Source organism: Oncorhynchus masou, chromosome 7 (assembly GCF_036934945.1).
Source record: "Oncorhynchus masou masou isolate Uvic2021 chromosome 7, UVic_Omas_1.1, whole genome shotgun sequence".
Classification (NCBI taxonomy): Eukaryota; Metazoa; Chordata; class Actinopteri; order Salmoniformes; family Salmonidae; genus Oncorhynchus; species Oncorhynchus masou.
Window position 1 is genome coordinate 19,196,530 of NC_088218.1, and position 22,951 is coordinate 19,219,480.

At 43.8% G+C, this 22,951-nt stretch overlaps 1 pseudogene; it reads left to right on the plus strand.

Annotated features, from left to right (window-relative positions):
• Positions 1 to 371: 371 nt before the first annotated feature.
• Positions 372 to 22,560, plus strand: LOC135543079 (cystein proteinase inhibitor protein salarin-like; annotated as a pseudogene).
• The last annotated feature ends 391 nt before the right edge of the window (positions 22,561 to 22,951 follow it).

Consider the following 22,951-nt stretch of genomic DNA (forward strand, 5'->3'; position numbering starts at 1 on the left):
TTCCTAAGTCAAAGGTTAAGATAACAGACTCATTGAAGAGCCTGGGACAGACTAGTACTACAGCTAGTACTACAGTATTCCCTACACCAGGTCTTGTTGATACTTCCATGACTGACACCGTGACACCCTGACCTGACACCAGGATGAGATTTGCTGCGTCCATCCATCAGCGGTAATGTGTGATCACACTCTGACCTTTATGGAATGGAGTCTTCATCAGTGCATCCCAGATTCCCAGCAACCAGACAAGGGGTGAATTAGTATGCGGGTGAAGCAATATAATCTCTCTTGGCTTTCTGCTCACAATCCTACCGCTTAGAGGACACTGTTTGACTTTGTGCCATGTAGCGTCAATACAACATTGATTGATAATGGCGAGCCGGTATCCTGGAACCAAGTGTTGTGGTGAGTGTCTGGGTCTCTGTTGACTTAGTGGGTGAGAAGTGGGGCTAACGTGCTCTAATAAGTTTTGCCCAGTATTGCCCAGTATTGCCCAGTGCGGAAGTGCTGAATTTGAGCCACTTGTGTGTTTTCAATCTCAAGTCGTCAACCTCCACGATGTCATCCACTCCTAAAGATGAGTCATCCACCTCCACGATGTCATCCACTCCTAAAGATGACTCCTCAACCTTGTCATGACTGTCCTGATCAACCCCAACGGAGGAGAGATCTAGGGGTCTGACGATGTGGGGGGTTTTATGACCCCTCACGCCCCTGGTAAATCTCAGGCCACAGACAAATTCCTTTGTCCTGTTACTATGGAGAACTAGCCTCAGAATATTAAACATGAAATAAAGGGACTTTGGCACAATGGTTTCCGTCAGCCACAATGGTGGTCATGATGATGGAGGGACTATGAACATGTATGTCATTTTTGTTTTGTTATTAAAGGTTAATAGATAACGTTATTCCGAAAACATTGTAACGTCAACAGTTTCCCAAGTATATGTTTGATGTTTATACGTTTGTACGTTTTATATGTTTGTACGTTTGTACGTTGTATGGAAAATGTCCAAATCAAAGAGGATGTTTTGGTAAAGATGAAATGTGAAGTTAGTTGTCTAAAATTGGATATGAGTCAAATCTAGGCCTTGCCCATAACTTGGTACGCCTAGAGAATTGCCCTAAAGGCGGTAACGCCCACTTCTGACCTGAGGGTATAAAACCTGTGAGTGAAGAATTTACAGATAAGACTAAGTAACCCTAGCTGCAGCCGAGGTCAAAAAAGTCAACGAACCCAAAATAAGTTTGAAGACAAAAATCTTTTTCTACCCAAGCCACGGATGAGTAGCTGTGTCTAAGCGGGTGAATTCAAGTCAAACCATCTAGTCTCTACTCCCCATCGAATCGTGGTATCTACACTGTTTCATTCCTATGCTGAGCTACAGAGCTGTCTGTCCTCAGAAGAGCCCTTCCAGAGCAAGGGCGAGGGAACAGACTCGGATGCCAAAAGGACACTGACATTGTGAGGACGACCAGAGAGTTGCGCTAGGTTTAGAATAAGCATAGCTGACAAATTCACCCAAATGTATATTTCTCTAATGGACTCCTATATACGGTCTCTGTTCTACTCGTCCTATTCTGTCTCTGTCCTACTAGTCCTATACTGTCTCTGTCCTACTAGTCCTATACTGTCTCTGTCCTACTAGTCCTATACTCTCTCTGTCCTACTAGTCCTATACTGTCTCTGTCCTACTCGTCCTATACTGTCTCTGTCCTACTAGTCCTATACTGTCTCTGTCCTACTAGTCCTATTCTGTCTCTGTCCTACTAGTCCTATACTGTCTCTGTCCTACTAGTCCTATACTGTCTCTGTCCTACTCGTCCTATACTGTCTGTCCTACTTGTCCTATACTGTCTCTGTCCTACTAGTCCTATACTGTCTCTGGCCTACTCGTCCTATTCTGTCTCTGTCCTACTAGTCCTATACTGTCTCTGTCCTACTCGTCCTATACTGTCTGTCCTACTCGTCCTATACTGTCTCTGTCCTACTCGTCCTATACTGTCTCTGTCCTACTCGTCCTATACTGTCTCTGTCCTACTAGTCCTATACTGTCTCTGTCCTACTAGTCCTATACTGTCTCTGTCCTACTAGTCCTATACTGTCTCTCCTTCTAGTCCTATACTGTCTCTGTCCTACTAGTCCTATACTGTCTCCTTCTAGTCCTATACTGTCTCTGTCCTACTAGTCCTATACTGTCTGTCCTACTAGTCCTATACTGTCTCTCTCCTTCTAGTCCTATACTGTCTCTGTCCTACTCGTCCTATTCTGTCTCTGTCCTACTAGTCCTATACTGTCTCTGTCCTACTAGTCCTATACTGTCTCTGTCCTACTCGTCCTATACTGTCTGTCCTACTCGTCCTATACTGTCTCTGTCCTACTAGTCGTATACTGTCTCTGTCTTACTAGTCCTATACTGTCTCTGTCCTACTAGTCCTATACTGTCTCCTTCTAGTCCTATACTGTCTCTCCTTCTAGTCCTATACTGTCTCTGTCCTACTAGTCCTATACTGTCTCTGTCCTACTAGTCCTATACTGTCTCCTTCTAGTCCTATACTGTCTCTGTCCTACTCGTCCTATACTGTCTGTCCTACATGTCCTATACTGTCTCTGTCCTACTAGTCCTATACTGTCTCTGTCCTACTAGTCCTATACTGTCTGTCCTACTAGTCCTATACTGTCTCCTTCTAGTCCTATACTGTCTCTCCTTCTAGTCCTATACTGTCTCTGTCCTACTCGTCCTATACTGTCTGTCCTACTAGTCCTATATTGTCTCTGTCCTACTAGTCCTATATTGTCTCTGTCCTACCAGTCCTATATTGTCTCTGTCCTACCAGTCCTATATTGTCTCTGTCCTACTAGTCCTATATTGTCTCTGTCCTACCAGTCCTATATTGTCTCTGTCAAACTAGTCTTATACTGTCTCTGTCCAACTAGTCCTATACCGTCTCTGTCCAACTAGTCCTATATTGTCTCTGTCCAACTAGTCCTATATTGTCTCTGTCCAACTAGTCCTATATTTTCTCTGTCCAACTAGTCCTATATTGTCTCTGTCCAACTAGTCCTATACTGTCTGTCCTACTAGTCATATACTGTCTCTCATACTAGTCCTTTACTGTCTGTCCTACTAGTCCTATACTGTCTCTCCTTCTACTCCTATACTGTCTCTCCTTCTAGTCCTATACTGTCTGTCCTACTAGTCATATACTGTCTCTCATACTAGTCCTATACTGTCTGTCCTACTAGTCCTATACTGTCTCTCCTTCTACTCCTATACTGTCTCTCCTTCTAGTCCTATACTGTCTCTCCTACTACTCCTATACTGTCTCTGTCCTACTATTCCTATATTGTCGCTGTCCCACTAGTCCTGTATTGTCTCTCCTACTAGTCCTATACTGTCTCTGTCCTACTAGTCCTGTACTGTGTCTGTCCTACTAGTCCAATACTGTCTCTCCTACTAGTCCTATACTATCTCTGTCCTATATTGTCTCTGTCAAACTAAGCCTATACTGTCTCCTACTAGTCCAATACTGTCTCCTACTAGTCCTGTAATGCCTCTCTTATTCTAGTCCTTTACTGTATCCTACTAGTTTTATACTGTGTCTCTCCTACTAGTCATTTACTGTCTCCTTCTAGTCCTACACTGTCTCTACTAGTCCTATACTGTCTCTCCTTCTAGTCCTATACTGTCTCTGTCTTACTAGTCCTATACTGTCTCTGTCCTACTAGTCCTATACTGTCTCTGTCCTACTAGTCCTATACTGTCTCTGTCCTACTAGTCCAATACTGTCTGTCTCATTCTAGTCCTATACTGTCTCTGTCCTACTAGTCCAATACTGTCTGTCTCATTCTAGTCCTATACTGTCCTACTGGTTCTATATTGTCTCCTACTAGTCCGTTACTGTGTCTCTCCGATTAGTCCTTTACTGTCTCTGTCCTACTAGTCCTGTACTGTGTCTCTCCTATTAGTCCTTTACTGTCTCTGTCCTACTAGTCCTATACTGTCTGTCTCATTCTAGTCCTTTACTGTCTCTGTCCTATTAGTCCTTTACTGTCTCTGTCCTATTAGTCCTTTACTGTCTCTGTCCTACTAGTCCTATACTGTCTCTGTCCTCTGTATTTCTAATGCTCCATCATCCACCGGTGACACAAGGGGCCTCAATGTGAAATGCCACATAGGAAAGAGCAGAGGGACTCTGAGAATGAGGGTGCAACTAATTCAAAGACGATAGGTAGGCCTGCTCCCAAATGGCCCTGTCAGAGATTGTTGCTTTGGGATTGAATTAGATGATTTCGGATTGAATTGAATTGAATGCAAAGTTGCTTTGGGATTGAATAAGATGCATTTTGTCAGGATTTGGCCAGGATTGTTCCGGTTTTGGCCACTAGATGCCCCCATTGTGCTTTTTGACCTTTTTGTTTTCCCTTGTTTCCAGTTATTATTTGCACCTGTGCCTAGTTTCCTTGGAATGTATTTAAACCCTTAGTTTTCCTCAGTTCTTTGCTCTGTGTTTGAATGTTAGCACCCAGCCCCAGCGATGCTGTGAAAAATTGTTGCTTCAGTTGGACTCTCTTGTGGTACTCTGTTTTTGTTTTCGTTTATTTATTTTTGATTATCTTCTGAGGCTTTTTCCTGCTGTACCTACCACCTTGTGGATTTACCTTTTGACTTGGAGGATTACCTTTTTCTCTTGGAATGACTTTTGACGTTGTGGATTTATATTTTTGGCTGAACTTTCCGTTTTACTTTATTAAAACACAGTCTCAAGTACTGCTGTGTCTGTGGGCTCTCCTTCACCACAGCCAATATGAGTAAAACATTTAAACGTGTTAACCCTCGCAAGGCTGCCGGCCCAGACTGCATCCCTAGCTGGGTCCTCAGAGCATGCGCAGGCCAGCTGGCTGGTGTGTTTACGGACATATTCAATTAATTCCTTCCATGTAATGCACAGCATTAAGATTGCCTGCAATGACGACAAGCTCAGTCCGATGATGCTGTGACACACTACCCCAGACCATGACGGACCCTCCACCTCCAATCGATCCCGCTCCAGAGTATAGGCCTCGGTGTAACGCTCATTCCTTCAACGATAAATTCAAATCCGACCATCACCCCTGGTGAGACAAAAGCCTGACTCGTCAGTGAAGAGCACTTTTTGCCAGTCCTGTCTGGTCCAGCGACAGTGTTTTTTTTTGTTGCCCATAGGCGACATTGTTGCCGGTGATGTCTGGTGAGGAACTGCCTTACAACAGGCCTACAAGCCCTCAGTCCAGCCTCTCTCAGCCTATCACGGACAGTCTGAGCACTGATGGAGGGATTGTGCGTACCTGGTGTAACTCGGCCAGTTGTTGCCATCCTGTACCTGTCCCTCAGGTGTGATGTTTGGGTGTACCGATCCTGTGCAGTTGTTACACGTGGTCTGCCACTGCGAGGACGATCAGCTGTTTGTCCTGTCTCCCTGTAGCGCTGTCTTAGGCATCTCACAGTACAGACATTGCAATTTATTGCCCTGGCCACATCTGCAGTCCTCATGCCTCCTTGCAGCATGCCTATGGCACGTTCACGCAGATGAACAGGGATCACGGGCATCTTTCTTTTGGTGTTTTTCAGAGTCAGTAGAAAGGCCTCTTGAGTGTCTAGGTTTTCTTAACGGTGACCTTAATTGCCATCTGTCTACGCTGTTAGTGTCTTAACGACTGTTCCACAGGTGCATGTTCATTCATTGTTTATGGCTCATTGACCAAGCATGGGAAATAGTGTTAATTAACGCTTTACAGTGAAGTTATTTTTTTTTAACGAATTATCTTTGAAAGACGTTTAATTTTTTGCTGAGTTTATTTACTAAATGGATTGTATTTTTAGTTAAGACCTATAACTCCACAGAGGGGGAAGCGAAGCGTAAGGATATCTGGTTAGCTACTAGGGCAAGAGTGCTGGAACACAAGAGAGCAGAGAATGGCTCAGCTTCACCATGGGGATGAATTACTTCTGACATGATAAGGTGGCACCATTTATTTACTGTCAAGTAAATATCAAATGTATAAGTCTTTTGAATATTCTTACAACAGCTTGTCTAACATTTAATTGTCTGATTTGAGACTTTTGAGGCTGCTAAAGGACGCCTTATGGTTGTTTCTGACTGGGGGGGGGAGTGGAGGAAGCGGAGGTGGATAGAGTTTGAAATGTGGAAGGTTCAACACTGTAAAACTGGTTCAATACTCACTGAAACAGAAATAGTAACCAGTGATAGTTGACTACAACAGTTTGAATGATAGATGTTATCTAATCATTTGCAGGGAAGAGCCATGGTTCCACTGAGGAAGCCAAACATAAGGAGGTCTAGTTAGCTAATAGGACGAGAGTGATGGAACACAACAAGCGGGCAGAGAATGGCTCGGAGAGCTTCACCTTGGGGATGAATCATCGTTCTGACAGGGTATGATCACTGTCAGGAAGAGGCCTACTATAGAAAAACGTTTAACTCGGAGGTTGCTTATTTGGTTAATAATTATACTTCTCTTATAGGCTTACTTGATACTATGCATGTTGCTTCCTTTCACAGACTACTGGGAAGGTTACAAGACGAAGGGTAGGGTGAAGCATTATTGCAATTCACTGCACTTATAAGGTTAATGAATATATGAATCATTCATTTGTAATGGTAATTTTATGCTCGAGACCTCTCTTATTCCTTAGCCTCAAGATAGCCTCCTTCTGTTCACCTGATTTAGAATTCCTCACAATCAAATGTCGACCGCATTATCTACCAAGGGAATTCCCTTTGATTATAATCACAGCCGTATATATCCCCCCCCCCCCCAAGCAGACACATCGATGGCTCTGAATGAACTTTAACCCGCGCAAGGCTGCAGGCCCAGACGGCATCCCCAGCAGCGTCCTCAGAGCATGTGCAGACCAGCTGGCTGGTGTGTTTACAGACATATTCAATCAATCCTTATTCCAGTCTGCTGTTCCCACATGCTTCAAGAGGGCCACCATTGTTCCTGTTCCCAAGAAAGCTAAGGTAACTGAGCTAAACGACTACCGCCCCGTAGCTCTCACTTCCGTCATGAAGTGCTTTGAGAGACTAGTCAGGGACCATATCACCTCCACCCTACCTGACACCCTAGACCCACTCCAATTTGCTTACCGCCCAAATAGATCCACAGACGATGCAATCTCAATCACACTGCACACTGCCCTAACCCATCTGGACAAGAGGAATACCTATGTGAGAATGCTGTTCATGGACTACAGCTCAGCAATTAACACCGTAGTACCCTCCAAACTCGTCATCAAGCTCGAGACCCTGGGTCTCGACTCCGCCCTGTGCAACTGGATACTGGACTTCCTGACGGGCCGCCCCCCAGGTGGTGAGGGTAGGTAACAACATCTCCACCCCGCTGATCCTCAACACTGGGGCCCCACAAGGGTGCGTTCTGAGCCCTCTCCTGTACTCCCTGTTCACCCACGACTGCGTGACCATGCACGCCTCCAACTCAATCATCAAGTTTGCGGACGACACGACAGTGGTAGGCTTGATAACCAACAACGACGAGATGGCCTACAGGGAGGAGGTGAGGGCCCTCGGAGTGTGGTGTCAGGAAAATAACCTCACACTCAGCGTCAACAAAACTAAGGAGATGATTGTGGACTTCAGGAAACAGCAGAGGGAGCACCCCCCTATCCACATCGATGGAACAGTAGTGGAGAGGGTTGTAAGTTTTAAGTTCCTCGGCATACACATCACAGACAAACTGAATTGGTCCACCCACACAGACAGCATCGTGAAAAAGGCGCAGCAGCGCCTCTTCAACCTCAGAAGGCTGAAGAAATTCGGCTTGTCACCAAAAGCACTCACAAACTTCTACAGATGCACAATCGAGAGCATCCTGTCGGGCTGTATCACCGCCTGGTACGGCAACTGCTCCGCCCTTAACCGTAAGGCTCTCCAGAGGGTAGTGAGGTCTGCACAACGTATCACCGGGGGCAAACTACCTGCCCTCCAGGACACCTACACCACCAGATGTCACAGGAAGGCCATAAAGATCACCAAGGACAACAACCACCCGAGCCACTGCCTGTTCACCCCGCTATCATCCAGAAGGCGAGGTCAGTACAGGTGCATCAAAGGAGGGATCGAGAGACTGAAAAACAGCTTCTATCTCAAGGCCATCAGACTGTTAAACAGCCACTACTAACATTGAGTGGCTGCTGCCAACACACTGACTCAACTTGCCACTTTAAACAATGCTACTTAATGTAATGTTTACATACCCTACATTATTAATCTCATATGTATATGTATATACTGTACTCTATATCATCTACTGCGTCTTTATGTAATACATGTATCACTAGCCACTTTTTTATTTTTATTTATTTTACCTTTATTTAACTAGGCAAGTCAGTTAAGAACAAATTCTTATTTTCAATGATGGCCTAGGAACAGTGGGTTAACTGCCTGTTCAGGGGCAGAACGACAGATTTGTACCTTGTCAGCTTGGGGGTTTGAACTTGCAGCTCCGGTTACTAGTCCAACGCTCTAACCACTAGGCTACCCTGCCGCCCCACTTTAAACTATGCCATTTTGTTTACATACCCTACATTGCTCATCTCATATGTATACACTGTACTTGATACCATCTACTGCATCTTGCCTATGCCGTTCTGTACCATCACTCATATCTTTATGTACATATTCTTTATCCCTTTACACTTGTGTGTATAAGGTAGTAGTTTTGGAATTGTTAGGTTAGATTACTTGTTGGTTATTACTGCATTGTCGGAACTAGAAGCAGAAGCATTTCGCTACACTCTCATTAACATCTGCTAACCATGTGTATGTGACAAATCAAATTAGATTTTGATTTGAAGCAGAGGTGCACAAGGAGTTTGAAACATGGCAAGTTAATATGGTAAAACTGGTTCAACACTAACTGAAATAGATATTCCCAGTATTAAATAAGTCAAATTCCGTAAAACAAGTTGACGTTTTTTTCATGCTTGCAGGAAAGACCTATCCGTCCACGGAGGAAGCTAAGCGCAAGGAGATCTGGCTACTAGGAAGATGGTGAGGGAACGCAACAAGAGAGCAGAGAATGGCCTGGAGACCTGCATCACGGCAGCCAGTCACCTTGCTGACTTAGTATGGTATTATTCATTCAGATTAGTCTTAAAGAAATCCGGTTTGTGATACAGTATATTACTATGTTGATAGAACATTTCTCAAACAAGTCTAACGTTGTTTGTTGCCTCTTTGTTTCCAGACTATAGAGAAGGTTCGTAGAGGACTTTCTCCAGAATTCCAGAATATCAAAACGTGTTTAATGCTACAATGTAGTTTAACTGTGTACATCAATGATGTCGCTCTTGCTGCTGGTGAGTCTCTGATCCACCTCTACGCAGACGACACCATTCTGTATACTTCTGGACCTTCTTTGGACACTGTGTTAACAACCCTCCAAGCAAGCTTCAATGCCATACAACTCTCCTTCCGTGGCCTCCAATTGCTCTTAAATACAAGTAATACAAGTAAAACTAAATGCATGCTCTTCAACCGATCGCTGCCTGCTCCTGCCCGCCTGTCCAACATCACTACTCTGGACGGCTCTGACTTAGAATATGCGGACAACTACAAATACCTAGGTGTCTGGTTAGACTCTACTCTCTCCATCCAGACCCACATCAAACATCTCCAATCCAAAGTTAAATCTAGAATTGGCTTCCTATTTCGCAACAAAGCATCCTTCACTCATGCTGCCAAACATAAATCAAGTGATATATGCTTTTGTCTCCCCCTTTTGACAAAACCAGGATAAGACTTTATTGTTTATTGACATGTAAGATGTAGGATAAAACTTTGGTCATGGAAAACAGAGTAAAGCAGAGCAAAGCATTATTATAAACCATCTGGTCCTCCCAGCTACTCCTATCCTGCACCAGGTGGGCACCATGTCGCCCAGGGACTTCCAAACCTTCACAACAGGGAGAACAAACATACAGGAAAGAAAACCTATCATCAAAAATGTAAAACAAGGAACTGTGGTGGTGTAATATTTATTCTACTACCTCACCCACAGCATACCATGGGTCATCCTCAGTCAGTCTCATCCTCCCCTGAAAGCATGCTTCAGTATCAGCATCTCCAACTGGAGCATCAAGCAAAGGCATCATGCCTGAAGCCTTCACCACATCTGTAACAGACTTCTTAAAACACAGTATGATGCAAGCAGCACAACACATAAGCAATAACAAAAATACAAGAATTCGGGTCAGAAATCCAGTAACCACCATACCAGTGTACTTACCAAACCAGGCTCCCAACCAGGAGAACATCCAGACTCCTCCACCCCCGCCATGGTCCTCATCTCAGCAGATAGTGCATCAAGCCCACTAAGGGCCTTAGATATACTACCATCTGGACTGGTGTTATTAGGAATATACGTGCAACATTGTTCACCGAACATCTTGCAGACGCCCCCCTGACTGGCAAGAAGCATATCCAAAGCAAGTCTATTCTGTCTGGCAACCCTAGATGTGGCCTCAAGCTGTTCAGACATACCAGTGAGTGCATCACGGGAGTAATTCACAAAACGCTGTTGATTATAGTAGATATAATTAATCCATGCAGTCTGTCTAGCATCCACTATGGCTGGACCCATAATAGGTAGTAAGTGCCAGAGTCCATCATTCCTACCCAAGGCCTGAAACTCATGAGGAACCCCCACTGGCACTCCCAACAGGTTAGTGTGTATGTCAACTACATCCTCTGTCCATGGAGCACTACGTCTATGTCTCCCATGGGATGGAATGTTTTCAGGTCCCCTGGATACAGAACCCAACAGCTGCTCAGCAGTAACATCAACAATGGTCAGTGGAACTGTAGGAAACACGAGGAACAGAGAGTTGAATTGGGCTGAACCTGGTAAAAACCTCTCAGAATACACAACCACCCCTCTCCTTCTCCTATAGCAAATGGGTGTGTAGCCAGAACAGGTCTAGCATGACCAATGCTTCATGTAACTCATGCAGTCCTTTCTTTTCAGGGTCTTAGCTGTATACCTCATATAAGACAGCCACAAATTGTCCCTACCATCAAAACCAGTCTCAGTGCCTAATTGATCAATAGCTGAATAGTCTCTAACATGAATTACCTGAATGGGATTTTTAACACAGTGGTGGCAGGTTCAGTCCAGGGGTGGTAGAGGAGTGTGTCTGGCTCTGGTTCGTCTGGGACTTCTGGTTTTGGCAGCACCTTAATAGAAAACACACCCATCGTGTCTGTCCCGGTCCTTTGTAGTCCGAGGGTGTAAGTCCCTGCATCAGAGAGCTTTTTTAATAGTTTTGATGGTTAGTAGGATTTCATCACCTTTACAGAGTTCAACAGTGCTCCCAGGTTTTCCCCATATCATGGAAAACCTATCCACCTTTGTGGGATCCCCTATGCTATAAGGATACCCTCTTCTCCAATCCCAGAACTGTCCCAAGTTGGTTATCATGTAATCCCCATACGGACACCCTCCCAATTTAATTTAATTTAATTTAATTTATAATTTTCGTCCACTTGTTCTGTAGACATGCATTCAGCACTCTACGGGTCAGAACCTGGAATCGGCCCATACCGCACCATCTATTGTCATAGATTTCTCCAGAGTCCTGGAAATAAGGCCTCATACACAGGGAATTAGACATCAGCCCCCTAAAACTAAAACAGTCACAGAGGTGAATGTAGCCCATAATACAGTGACCATAATATTTTTTCCCATTTTCCGAACATACTTATCAAAACAATTAGTCAGAGAAGTATCCACCCCAGAGTTTTCTGCCAAACCGTGAGCCAGGGCGGGCACTGATTCGTCCGGAGCTGTGTTATTTGGGATGTAAGCACAAACATGGTCCCGATAATCACGCATACTTCTCCCTTTTCAGCCAATAACATATCTAATGCAATTCTATTCTTCCATGTAGTTAGAGACTCCATTTTGGTCTACATAAAACTCCATTGAGAGATCCTTCCCAACCTCTACTCTAACTTCCTGTCTACCCAGATCTAGGGATCTCTTATGCTTATTTTGGAACAAAATCCTCATTGTCTAAACCATGGGTCAAATTAACACTCTCCGCATACTCAAGTAGGACATGCTGTATCTTCTGTCTGCCTTTTCCCCCTATCTGTCTGTAGCTCTTTTTCTCATGTTTCCAAATTTGAACTAAATGTCTAAACTCATGGATTTTTTTAGAAAAACATGTCTATGGTGGCACTTTCTAAAGTCCTTATATAGGTTAATTAAACTCCACTATAATTAATTTACCTTAAACATTTTTTTATTTTTTTAAATTTATTTTTAAATTTATTTTTTGAAACAGTATTACCCATGACCACAAATTAATTATTCAAATGGCACCCCCTTGTGGCTGATCAGACCACCCGGGAGAGTCATGAAAGCAGGTCAAAGGTTACACCATCTCCTTACATTCGTGTTCCATACCATATTAGACATATTAAAGAACCCTTTATCCTTAAAATAAAACTAATCACCTTTGTAATTAAAACCCATAAAATAAAAACTCATAAGGTTCCATATGTGAGCGTGCTTCTTTTAAATACCTTTACACTAAAACAAATAGTTCTAACAATTGTTTTATGTGTATATATTTGCAAACCTTAATGGATAATCAAGACTTCCAGATCTTTTTCAATTTGGTCGTTTATGGCCACTCTCTCCCCAAGATTATAATCCCAGGTAACTTCTGAAAGTGAGACACAACACGCCTAACTAACATTCACTATGCTACTTCGATTCAGAAACTCAAAAGTGAACTATAACTAAACCTAATGATAAGTCCCCTTTGACTCAAATCATTAATCATAAGTTTTAAACATTGTCTACGTATATGTTTACTTAAATGAACATGCTATCCTTAGATACAATTAACCCGATAACATTATTATCCAATGACAAAAATGACAATCCAATTGTCCCGATAACGTTATTGTATTACTTTTTCCCTCTTCCGCAAATGTCGTACATTTCTCAGTGTAAGAAATCCGTAATTTTAATCCCAGATATTTAATAAAAATGCAGTCGCATTCTCCCATGGCTCCTTTAATTTACTTATTTTAGATAACTTCCATCCTTCCCGGAATGAAGAATCCTACTTAAACACGCCAGAATTCAATGTTTACCTAAATTAAATCAGACCCCAAAATTGACCATCACGTTTACATCTGCTAGTTCCTCAAGAAGAAAACGAAAGAAAACAAACTTTCCCCTGTTACAGATGTCTATATATCAGGGGAAAAGCTCATAAAACATTTTGATGGGCTAAAACGTAATTGTTTTTTCGTTATGTTTTAGAATTAATTTTGATTTAAATAACTGTCTTGTCTTTGACTTAGCATTTTAATTACAACTCTATTCCCAATACGTTATTCCCTTGTCTAATTAAAACTCCTAAATAATCCATATATGAGTGTACCCCTTTAAGATATCTTGTCTCTGGGAACATGGAAATCCCCTTAACCCAAACGTTTACTACAAAAACAAAACCTAATAATTATAATAATCCCCTCAAACACAAATAATTTGTCTCGATGTTTCATGTTTTATTCGTGTTTCTCCAAATTGTCTCCCCAAAATACTTCTTAAATACCCAGCCATTAGACACACACACAACTGTGATAAACGTATACTGTCTCTGCGGGCCTTTCATTGTTCCCCATAATGAAAACAGATTCTAATGATAGTATACCTTAAACAGGAGGTTCATTTCAATGGTGTTATCTGAACAATCAAACCAAAATCAATAACCGGGAAGTACTTGTGTAAATTAATTAAAAGAACAAAATAAATCTACCTTATTTCTCAGCACTTGGTTAGAACACCACTCCCGTCTTACATCGACCACACCCGTCGCACCGTCCCATACCTAGTGTATATCTTATCTATTACTCAGTGTCTCAATTAATGTTTAACGTAAGTATGTTCAGATGTTGATTATGTAATTCTACAATATTAGTATAGTTCAAACCTCATAATATAAATCTACACACAGAATTTTACGTTAATAGAGTTTAACACTTTTTCCAACAGTCATGCACACCCCCTCAATATTCTATGATATAACTCTGTGCAAACATCCTGCGACTTTTTCAACATTCTCACCGGTACCAGCTCCAACTGAAATACCTAATATACCGCACTCGCTTGATCCCCGACCTCATTCATACCGATATTCAGACCAGTGGGAGACGCAATGGCCCCGCCTTCTATCCATTCTCTGTACAGCTTCTCCCCCCCATCTCTTCCACTCCTTACCCTCTCTGCCTTCATTCACTTCTAGAGTGACTTCAGCGTTTTCAACACCTTTTCTATTTCCAACGACATCTTATGTACACTACAATACTGTCAACAACCTATGCCTTTACTAAAACCCAAGTGGTACATTTCCTTACGGCTAAATCGGCCCCCAATTAGGTCTAAAGTAAGAACTCAATTGTGCACTGTGGGTCCCCTGGGGTATTAAGTAGTCTAGTGTCCCCCTTTACTTCAATACCAAATGTACAAAATAAAAAATACAATCACCCCATATGACTAACGTGTCGACCGGATCACGTCTATAGAACAACTTAATGTCTCATTCAACTTGGTAGTCAGTGCGCCGACTTTACTACCCGATGTACTTCACACACACCTATGCTTTGTCAGGACCTTAGAGAGACCCTCTCCTTAAGGCTAAATCGGTCTAAAGTCCAAGTAATCAATTTAAATATCCGTCATTCACACTTGGCCCTGCCTAGTACATCACATTCGCATCATATGGCTTTCCATTGGCACTTTGGTGGTCACTCGTTACCCACCACTCATACATGTAGTCCCAGACTATCCAGTCACACTATGGTGGTCACTCGTTACCCACCACTCATACATGTAGTCCCAGACTATCCAGTCACACTATGGTGGTCACTCGTTACCCACCACTCATACATGTAGTCCCAGACTATCCAGTCACACTATGGTGGTCACTCGTTACCCACCACTCATACATGTAGTCCCAGACTATCCATTCACACTATGGTGGTCACTCGTTACCCACCACTCATACATGTAGTCCCAGACTATCCAGTCACACTATGGTGGTCACTCGTTACCCACCACTCATACATGTAGTCCCAGACTATCCAGTCACACTATGGTAGTCCCAGACTATCCAGTCCCAGACTATCCAGTCACACTGGACACTCGTTACCCACCACTCATACATGTAGTCCCAGACTATCCAGTCACACTATGGTGGTCACTCGTTACCCACCACTCATACATGTAGTCCCAGACTATCCATTCACACTATGGTGGTCACTCGTTACCCACCACTCATACATGTAGTCCCAGACTATCCATTCACACTTTGGTGGTCACTCGTCATACATGTAGTCCCAGACTATCACTCACTACCCACCACTCATACATGTAGTCCCAGACTATCCATTCACACTATGGTGGTCACTCGTTACCCACCACTCATACATGTAGTCCCAGACTATCCATTCACACTATGGTGGTCACTCGTTACCCACCACTCATACATGTAGTCCCAGACTATCCAGTCACACTATGGTGGTCACTCGTTACCCACCACTCATACATGTAGTCCCAGACTATCCAGTCACACTATGGTGGTCACTCGTTACCCACCACTCATACATGTAGTCCCAGACTATCCAGTCACACTATGGTGGTCACTCGTTACCCACCACTCATACATGTAGTCCCAGACTATCCAGTCACACTATGGTGGTCACTCGTTACCCACCACTCATACATGTAGTCCCAGACTATCCAGTCACACTATGGTGGTCACTCGTTACCCACCACTCATACATGTAGTCCCAGACTATCCAGTCACACTATGGTGGTCACTCGTTACCCACCACTCATACATGTAGTCCCAGACTATCCATTCACACTATGGTGGTCACTCGTTACCCACCACTCATACATGTAGTCCCAGACTATCCATTCACACTATGGTGGTCACTGTTACCCACCACTCATACATGTAGTCCCAGACTATCCATTCACACTATGGTGGTCACTCGTTACCCACCACTCATACATGTAGTCCCAGACTATCCAGTCACACTTTGGTGGTCACTCGTTACCCACCACTCATACATGTAGTCCCAGACTATCCAGTCACACTATGGTGGTCACTCGTTACCCACCACTCATACATGTAGTCCCAGACTATCCAGTCACACTATGGTGGTCACTCGTTACCCACCACTCATACATGTAGTCCCAGACTATCCAGTCACACTATGGTGGTCACTCGTTACCCACCACTCATACATGTAGTCCCAGACTATCCATTCACACTATGGTGGTCACTCGTTACCCACCACTCATACATGTAGTCCCAGACTATCCAGTCACACTATGGTGGTCACTCGTTACCCACCACTCATACATGTAGTCCCAGACTATCCAGTCACACTATGGTGGTCACTGGTTACCCACCACTCATACATGTAGTCCCAGACTATCCAGTCACACTATGGTGGTCACTGGTTACCCACCACTCATACATGTAGTCCCAGACTATCCAGTCACACTATGGTGGTCACCCACCACTCATACATGTAGTCCCAGACTATCCAGTCACACTATGGTGGTCACTCGTTACCCACCACTCATACATGTCATTACCCACCACTCATACATGTAGTCCCAGACTATCCATTCACACTATGGTGGTCACTCGTTACCCACCACTCATACATGTAGTCCCAGACTATCCAGTCACACTATGGTGGTCACTCGTTACCCACCACTCATACATGTAGTCCCAGACTATCCAGTCACACTATGGTGGTCACTCGTTACCCACCACTCATACATGTAGTCCCAGACTATCCAGTCACACTATGGTGGTCACTCGTTACCCACCACTCATACATGTAGTCCCAGACTATCCAGTCACACTATGGTGGTCACTCGTTACCCACCACTCATACATGTAGTCCCAGACTATCCATTCACACTATGGTGGTCACTCGTTACCCACCACTCATACATGTAGTCCCAGACTATCCATTCACACTATGGTGGTCACTCGTTACCCACCACTCATACATGTAGTCCCAGACTATCCAGTCACACTATGGTGGTCACTCGTTACCCACCACTCATACATGTAGTCCCAGACTATCCAGTCACACTTTGGTGGTCACTCGTTACCCACCACTCATACATGTAGTCCCAGACTATCCAGTCACACTATGGTGGTCACTCGTTACCCACCACTCATACATGTAGTCCCAGACTATCCAGTCACACTTTGGTGGTCACTCGTTACCCACCACTCATACATGTAGTCCCAGACTATCCAGTCACACTATGGTGGTCACTCGTTACCCACCACTCATACATGTAGTCCCAGACTATCCAGTCACACTATGGTGGTCACTCGTTACCCACCACTCATACATGTAGTCCCAGACTATCCAGTCACACTTTTATAATCAACTAGAATGAATCAAACATGTAGTCCCAGACTATCCATTCACACTTTGGTGGTCACCCAATACCCACCATTCATACATGTAGTAAGTGTTCTCTGTTACCCCCTACCAGCCAGGCATACTAGTACATCCCATACACAATGCACCATTAAGTATTGTTGATCAATAATACAATTGCAGTTGCCAATGGAGATATTACTTTCTCAACAATTTTAAATTTGTTTAAATTTAGTAACTTCCATCAAACAGGTGTCTCACAAAACTAAATTTGGATAAGTCCAATGTGCAGAACTTTAGTTTTTCACAACAGGTGTCTGCTTACCTCTTTTAGTTGACCAGTCAGGATTTGTGAGACACACCGTCAGACGACAGTACTGGCCAATCGGCCGGACAATTTCCAGCGTCGTCCTTCTACCAGATCACGTCGGTGGTCACCAAATTGTTAGGGTTGCGTAAATTCGAATCTGGTATCAGGATAAATATAACAATGAGTCACCGATTTTATACTATGTATTTTTTATTAGCTAAGTAATAAATGGCAAATGCAACTTTCGTATATACGGGCTCTCTGTAATACCGCGCAGGGCAGAACAGAGAACTGACAAGACGTATGTAAAACAGTATTCTTTATATTTTGATAGGCCAACAGACGGGTTGGAACTGTCTATCACAGTAGAGACTGGGTGTGGTTTAAACTTGCTCAGCCTATTGCAGGCGCTCAGGCGGGTCCCTGCCTCTTGGCGCTTCTGTTGATAGATGTAACTGTTGCTTGTGAAGAACATCCAGGCTCTCATGCTCCATACCGTTATCTCGCACCTGGCTCCTGTTATCTAACAAAAGACCGCTTGTTCTCGCATAAGTCGCTCTGGATAAGAGCGTCTGCTAAATGACTTAAATGTAAATGTAACACCCCGCTTTGAATGTGCCCCCCCAACTCATCGCGTCTTCTGTATTTTTCCATCTCAGTTAAACCTCGGGATGACCACCCCTCCCTATCACAACTTTGTAAGATACAGCAAGTCACACCATGTGCTCAATATTGTTACATATAAACACAAGGACAAAGCATCTGCTGGGCTGTTATCTACAGTTTTGCAACATGCATGTCACACCATGTTACTCAGTTCTTGTCACACACAAACAGGCAAGTAGCAAACAGTTGTTTAATCTCATAATGATGCTCCCGTGCACAAATGCAGACACCTCACACAACCAACATCAGATGATATTTAATCATATATATCTAATGGCTATAATGTAAAATATAGGATCCAACAGTGGACAACTACAAATACCTAGGTGTCTGGTTAGACTCAACTCTCCTTCCAGACCCACATCAAACATCTCCAATCCAAAGTTAAATCTAGAATTGGCTTCCTATTTCGCAAAAAAGCATCCTTCACTCATGCTGCCAAACATACCCTTGTAAAACTGACCATCCTACTAATCCTCGACTTCGGCGATGTCATTTACAAAATACCCTCCAATACCCTACTCAACAAATTGGATGCAGTCTATCACAGTGCCATCCGTTTTGTCACCAAAGCCCCAGATACTTCCCACCATTGCGACCTGTACGCTCTCGTTGGCTGGCCCTCGCTTCATACTCGTCGCCAAACCCACTGGCTCCATGTCATCTACAAGACCCTGCTAGGTAAAGTCCCCCCTTATCTCAGCTTGCTGGTCACCATAGCAGCACCCACCTGTAGCACGCGCTCCAGCAGGTATATCTCTCTGGTCACCCCCAAAAGCAATTCTTTCTTTGGCCTATATTGTACTGTTTGACCAGGTAGGCCAGTTGAGAACAAGTCCTTGTTTACAACTGCGACCTGGCCAAGATAAAGCAAAGCAGTGCGACAAACAACAGTTACAAATAAACAAACGTATAGTCAATACACAACGGAAATAACATCTGTCTTGTGTAGAAATGTTGGGAGGTAGGCAATAAATAGGCCATAGAGGTGAAATAATTACAATTTTTCATTAATACTGGAGTGATAGATGTGAAGATGATGTGCAAGTAGAGATATGGGGATGAGGTAGTTGGGTGGGCTATTTACAGATTGACTATGTACAGGTACACTGATCGGTAAGCTGCTCACACAGCTGATGCTTAAAGTTAGAGAGGGAGATATAAGACTCCAGCTTCAGAGATTTTTGCAATTCGTTCCAGTCATTGGCAGCAGAGAACTGGAAGGAAAGGAGGCCAAAGGAAGTTAGCTTTGGGGATGACCCATGCAATAGACCTGCTGGAGCGCATGCTACAGGTGGGTGCTGCTATGGTGACCAGTGAGATGAGATAAGGGAGGGGCTTTACCTAGCAAAGACTTATAGATGACCGGGAGCCAGTGGGTTTGGCGACGGATATGTAGTGAGAGCCAGCCAACGAGAGCATACAGGTCGCAGTGGTGGGTAGTATATGGGGCTTTGGTGACTAAACAGATGGCACTGTAATAAACTACATCCAGTTTGCTGAGTAGTGTGTTGGGGGCTATTATGTAAATGACATCGCCGAAGTCAAGGATCGGTGGGATAGTCAGTTTTACGAGGGTATGTATGGCAGCATGAGTGAAGGAGGCTTTGTTGTGAAAAAGGAAGCTGATTCTAGATTTAATTTTGGATTGGAGATGCTTAATGGAAGGAGAGTTTACAGTTTAACCAGACACCTAGGTATCTGTAGTTGTCCACATATTCTAGGTCAGAACCGTCCAGAGTGGTGATGCCATTCGGGCGGGCGGGTGCGGGCAGAAATCGGTTGAAGAGCATGCACTTAGTTTTACTAGCATTTAAAACCAGTTGGAGGCCACGGAAGGAGTGGTTGTGTGGTGTTGAAGCTTGTTTGGAGGTTTGTTAGCCCAGTGTCCAAAGAAGGGCCAGATGTATACAGAATGGTGTTGTCTGCGTAGGGGTGGATCAGAGAATCACCAGCAGCAAGAGCAACATCATTGATATATACAGAGAAAAGAGGCAGCCTGAGAATTGAAGCCTGTGGTAACCCCATAGAGACTGCCAGAGGTACGGACAACAGGCCCTCCGATTTGACACACTGAAGTAGTTGGTGAACCAGGCGAGGCAGTCATTTGAGAAGCCAAGGCTATTGAGTCTGCCGATAAGAATACCGTGATTGACAGAGTCGAAAGCCTTGGCCAGGTTGATGAAGATGGCTGCACAGTACTGTCTTTTATCGATAGTGGTTATGATATCGTTTAGGACCTTGAGCGTTGCTGAGATGCACCCATGACCAACTCGGAAACCAGATTGTATAGTGGAGTAGGTACGGTGGGATTCAAAATGGTCGGTGATCTGTTTATTAACTTGGCTTTCGAAGATTTTAGAAAGGCAGGGAAGGATGGATATAGGTCTATAACAGTTTGGGTCTAGAGTGTCTCCTCCTTGAAGAGGGGGATAACCGCTGCAGCTTGCCAATCTTTGAGGATCTCTGACAATACGAAAGAGAGGTTGAATAGGCTAGTAATAGGGGATGCAACAATTTCGGCTGATAATTTTAGAAAGAGAGGGTCCAGCTGATTTGTAGGGATCCATATTTTGCAGCTCTTTCAGAACATCAGCTGTCTGGATTTTTTTTGTGGGGGGGGAGTTGCTGAAGTGGGTGCTGAGATGTTGGGGTAGGGGTAGCCAGGTGGAAGGCATTATAGCATACTCAGTAAATGTGTGGAAAGCTACAGAGAAACATATTAGATCTAATCTTAAATGGCATTCATACTCTCCAATATGGCGTAATAAAGAATTCTTAGCATGTAAGAAACCATTTACATCAGATTCTTGGTCTAAGAAAGGTGTTTATACTTTCAAATACATATTCAATGTGAATGGACTCCTCAGTTTCCAGGATATCCACAAGTGTTTTAATGTCCCAGGTTCATCATTTTGTCTTTACCTTCAACGACGCCTATCCACGCAAGCCTATGGGGTCCCCTGGGGAGCAGAACTAGCAGTACACCCATTGGTCAAACTTCCAACGGACAGGCGCCCCTCATAAGGAGTTGTTTCTGAAATCTATAGTCAATTAATTCTTGCAGCACAAAAACCATTATGTCTATCCACTGTATTGGAAAATGATTTTATACTTGCTGACAGACAAATAAATTGGGAGACAGTATGGAAAAATATATTTGGATCATCGAGAAACCCCAATCACCCATTCATTAATATTTTTGCCATAGAACCAATCTAACAACTAAAAAAAGACATCACATGGGTATTAGTTCATCTCCATTATGTGAGTTCTGCACCACAAGGGACCTTAGTACTTTTCATCATGTGCTGTGGAAATGCCCGGGGGGGTTGAATTCTGGGGGAAAGTCAACCATGTCATCTCTGTACTTATAGATAAAATACTACCATTAGATCCAATAGTGAAGTTGCTTTGTGTTGACTCTGATTTGCACTTGTCAGAATGCTTACGGAGAGTGTCATTGGCAGGAACCACAGTGGCTAAGAAAATGATTGTACAAAGGTGGATTCCACCTCATCAGTTACCATTGCAACAATGGCTACTTACATTTAAGGACATTGTACTTATGGAGCTCTCCACAGCCAGGATCCACACGGCCAAGGTGTCCACTCTCCACAGCCAGGATCCACACGGCCAAGGTGTCCACTCTCCACGGCCAGGATCCACACGGCCAAGGTGTCCACTCTCCACGGCCAGGATCCACACGGCCAAGGTGTCCACTCTCCACAGCCAGGATCCACACGGCCAAGGTGTCCACTCTCCACGGCCAGGATCCACACGGCCAAGGTGTCCACTCCCCACGGCCAGGATCCACACGGCCAAGGTGTCCACTCTCCACGGCCAGGATCCACACGGCCAAGGTGTCCACTCTCCACGGCCAGGATCCACACGGCCAAGGTGTCCACTCTCCACGGCCAGGATCCACACGGCCAAGGTGTCCACTATCCAAGGCTAGGATCCACACGGCCAAGGTGTCCACTCTCCACGGCCAGGATCCACATGGCCAAGGTGTCCACTCTGGACACATGGATAAAAGCAGCAGCGGACATTTCTGAACTCAAGCAACGGGCCTTTACATCCATGAATGATGTATTGCTCAGCGGATTTACTATGTAAATTGGGGTTGGAAAAAAATATCTGTAAATGTATTGTATGAATCCTATGAATTTAAATAATAAAACCTTTGGACACCAACTCATTCCAGGGTTGTTCATTATTTTGACTATTTTCTACATTGTAGAATAATAGTGGAGACATCAAAACTATGAAATAACACATGGAATCATGTAGTAACCAAAAAAGTGTTAAACAAATCAATATGTATTTTATATTTGAGATTCTTCAAAGTAGCCACCATTTGCCTTGAAAACAGCTTTCCACACGCTTGACATTCTCTCAACCAGCTTCATGAGGTAGTCACCTGGAATTAATTTAAATTCACAACGT